The 4,023-nt window shown below is 54.0% G+C and overlaps 1 pseudogene; it reads left to right on the top strand.

Annotated features, from left to right (window-relative positions):
* Positions 1-1,055: 1,055 nt before the first annotated feature.
* Positions 1,056-3,497, top strand: LOC116465462 (protein arginine N-methyltransferase 1-like; annotated as a pseudogene).
* The last annotated feature ends 526 nt before the right edge of the window (positions 3,498-4,023 follow it).

The raw sequence follows: 4,023 nt of genomic DNA, 5'->3' as shown, positions 1-4,023 counted from the left end.
TATTTTTATCATCACACAACATTCTGGTGAACAGTGTTGCTTTAGAAGAGACAATTAACAAAAATTTATGCTGAAAACATTATAAATTTTTCCATGGTATTCTCATGATTTTTAAAAAATAACAATACAGAATGATGACATCCCCCTTTCTGAAGTGCTGTGTAGGGGTCTTGAGCCTGGGGCCCATGAGCCTGGGTGCCTGAAATGGTTTTGAGTGATGTTTGGTTCTTGTGCAGCCATGTGGGGGAGGTTTCAGTCTTGACTTTCAAGCCCTGTTGGGCTGGGGTCATCTGGTGGTTATCAGTGGTATTGAGAAATGGGCCCCAATGGGGAAACCCCCTCACCACTTTCCTTCTCATAGGTGTCCCTGCTAGCTTGGGAAAATCGAGGGGAGGGTGCTTGGAGCCTAGAAGGTCAAGGCCTGTGATGTGGCCCTTCTTGGAGCCTTGGAAAGTGGTCACATCTGGAAGAGAAGTAACCTGATGGGGCCTCTATCCTTCCATCCCTTACCTTGTGTCACTGGCTGGAGGTGCAGGTCAGCTCTCAGCTATCAAGATCCAGTCACTGGGGGTTAGCTCCCAGGGGTCACTGCAATGACTTCCCGCCCCCTTGGCTGTCTCCTGCACACCAGGGGCTCTAGGGGTGGAGGAAATTATCTTCCCCAGAAGTGGCCTCAGGATTGGCCGCACCTGGGGGTCTTCAGGGTCTGGGATGGGTGTCCGAATGGGGACAACTTGGCGACTCCCCAAACCACTTTCTGGAGTCCTCTCATTCTTAGAGGGTCCAGGAACTTTTCATCCTCCCTGGGACTCTAACTTCCTAGGGTGACAGCCATAACGGAAGGGGTTGGTTACAGCTAGTTTTGTATGGGGCTCCTGAGCCCAAGGCAGGAGCTGGAGGCTGGGGTATTAGCCTTGGGGGAGTGCCTGTGTGCCACGCCTCTTTTCTGGAGTCCTCTCAGACAAGAGACTGGTTTGCAGAGGTGGCAGATGCCCTGTGGACATACCCTGCGAGATCCCCCTCCCTCCCACTATTCATGGCACCCTAGGATAGGGATGTGTGCCAGGAAGTGTCATCTCACCTGGAGGAAAGTAGGTAATGAGGGGGAGCGACAGCTGGCGGTGGTGGGTGTCAATTCCCCCTTCCTGGATGGGGAGGTGGGTGGTCTGCTGCCTGGCCAGAGAGAGGCAACGTGGGGACAGGCCACCATCTCTCCAGCCACAGCTGGGGTAGGAGACCCCCTTTCTTCTCCCCTTACTTTCCCCATCCCTTTCTTAATCACCCCACCTCATTACTTGCCCCCTTTGCCACCAGTTCCTGCCAAGGAAAAGAAGAATTACTAGAAACCCATCCCCCACCAGAGCCCAGGTCCCGCCGCCCAGCCCTCCCACAGCCACTCCCAGTAGCTAATCCTTTTTCTCTGTTACTCTCTCCTAGAATTTTGTAACCACCTTGGCTAATGGGATGAGCCTCCAGCCGCCTCTTGAAAAAGTAAATGTCCTTTTGTGAGACCCCTCCCGACCCCGACCTCCATATCAACATATCTTGTCACGCATCTGGCCCTTTCTCGAGGTCTAACCAGCTCTCTTGCTTCAAACCAGTTTACCCCAGGCCCCCAGACACTTAGGACCCACCCCTTCAGGTTCACGGCCCCCGCTGTCCTACCCCAGTATAGCGGCTACTTTCCTAACTCTACCTCCAGCCCCCCTTTGCCCTTCCCTGTGTCTTCCCCTGTTTTCCTTCCCCTCTGCTCCCCAGCTGTGGGCTGAGCTGAAGAAGGGGGCAGAGAGACTAGAGAGATGGTAGGCCTGGCTGAGGTATTGGGGTGCTCTCCTGGATGATGCTCTGGGGGGTCCTGGAAGTGAAAAATTGAATCGTTAGGTTTTGGGGTTTCTGTGGGGGGGCAAGATGGCAGGTAGGAGCTGTAGGGTTGTCATGGTACAATTTTGGGGCGCTCTATACTACACTTCAGGCAAAAGTAGGGACCTGGAGTTTTAAGAGGCTGTGGGGAGCCCCCAGATCTGACCCATGCTCCCATCGGCCCCTTCCCAGGTTTCCTGTGGCCAGGCAGAAAGCAGCGAGCCCAATGCTGAGGACGGGACATCCAAAGATTACTACTTAGACTCCTATGCCCATTTCGGCATCCACGAGGTGAGTGTGGACTGCTCCCCAGGCCGACGAACCTCAAGGGGGTTAAATGTTGGGGGGGATCCCCTAATTTCCCAGGCATGCGCACTGCGTCCCCCGGCAGCAGGCCGCCCCTGTGCCCCTCTGCTGCGCACCCCCCAGGGTCGCCTCGCCAAGCCTTTGCCTTGGAGACGGAGGTTAGTCTCAAGCTCTGCAGGGGTCCCTCATCGAAGGCTAGGGTGGGAGCGCGCATGCGTGCCTGGGGCCTTAGCCGGTGGTCGGACAGGGCCCGCTGGTATCTGCCGCCCTCTAGAGACCGGTGGTGCAACTGCGCCCCGTCCTCTCCTGGCCTGACAGTTTCTGGACCCTTGTGACTGAAAACACTGAGATCCCAGAATGCAGCTGGGTTGGCGTACTAAGGAATTTTCTTTTTCCCCTGAGGCCATTTTCATAAAATTGTGGTAAAATATACATAAATTACTATTTTTTATTTTTAGAGACAGGGTCTCGTTCTGTCGCCCAGGCTGGAGTGCAGTGGTGCAGTCACCAGTCACTGCAGCCTTGACCTCCCAGGCTCAGGTGATCTTCCCTCCTCAGCCTCCGGAGTAGCTGGGATTACAGGCGTGCACCACTAGGCTCGGCTAATTTTCTTATTTTTTTGTAGAGGTAGAGTCTTGCTTTGTTGCCCAGGCTAGTCTTAAGCTCCTGGGCTCAAGCTATCCTCTCGCCCTGGCCTCTTGAAGTGCTGGGATTACAGGCGTGAGCCACCGCCCCTGACCTGAGGACTTTTAAAAGCCAGGGTTTGCTGGTTCTTAGGTAGCAGTGGTAGCATCTGGCTTAGATGAGAGTTTAGTCCATCTAGTCTGCTTTTACAAATAGGGAAACTGAGGTGCACAGAAGGAAGTGAGAGGGCCTAGAGCTGTCCCTGGCCCTCCGAGCTGTCAGGACACCCTGTTCTCCAGCTGAGGATGTAGGGCCTCTCATGACGTCTGTGTGCCACTCTTCCCGCACGAGATGCTGAAGGACGAGCTTCGCACCCTCACATAGCAACTCTATGTTTCACAACTGGCACTTCTTCAAGGACAAGGTGGCGCTGGATGTGGGCTCAGGCACAGGCATCCTCTGCACGTTCGCTGCCAAGGCCAGAGGCCAAAGGGTCATCAGGGTGAGTCTCCAGGGTGGCAGAGGAGACCCAAGCCTGGGGAAGAGAAAGGGGCCCACTGGGGCTCAGGGATTGGATGGAGGGGGATGGGGGCTGAGGATGGGACTGGGGGGGTCTCACCCTCCCTTCTTCCTGGGCCCTCAGATCGGGTGTTCCAGTATCTCTGATTATGCAGTGATGATCGTCAAAGCCAACAAGTTAGACCACGGTGAGCCCAGAAAGAGGATGGGTTTGTGGGAGTGGAGTGGGCAAATGCCCTGCTTCCCCAGGGCCCCCAGAAGAGTTGTGGGGTCTACAGATGGGCCACAGATTCAGCAGCTCCTCTCCCACGGTCTTTTGGGCTGTCGGCAGCCTGAGAATCTGAGTGTCCAAGCCCTAAGCTTAGCACCTCAGTCTTAAAGTTAGGGCAAGAACCACTTTCTAGTTTCTTGAATGAGTAACAGAGTCCCATGGTTGGTGGCTGAGGGCTCACAATAAGTCTCCCCTCTGATTCCCGGCTGCCCTCCTCTAGTTTAACCAACACTACCTTCCAGAGAAGTCTGTACCTACAAGCACATATATGAGTAAATGCGTTTACATTTACGTGCATAATTTTCACACCAGTAGCATTTCGTACCAGGCTCTTGCCCTTGGCTTCTTTCACACTTTCCAGGATGTTGAGGCATTGCACTTTTTTCTGCTACCACCATCATAGGTATATCCCCCAGCTCTTTTTTTTTTTTTTTTTTTTTTTT

This window comes from Hylobates moloch, unplaced genomic scaffold (assembly GCF_009828535.3).
Source record: "Hylobates moloch isolate HMO894 unplaced genomic scaffold, HMol_V3 SCAFFOLD_5364, whole genome shotgun sequence".
NCBI classification, from domain to species: Eukaryota; Metazoa; Chordata; class Mammalia; order Primates; family Hylobatidae; genus Hylobates; species Hylobates moloch.
This window is presented reverse-complemented; position numbering and strand designations above follow the sequence as displayed.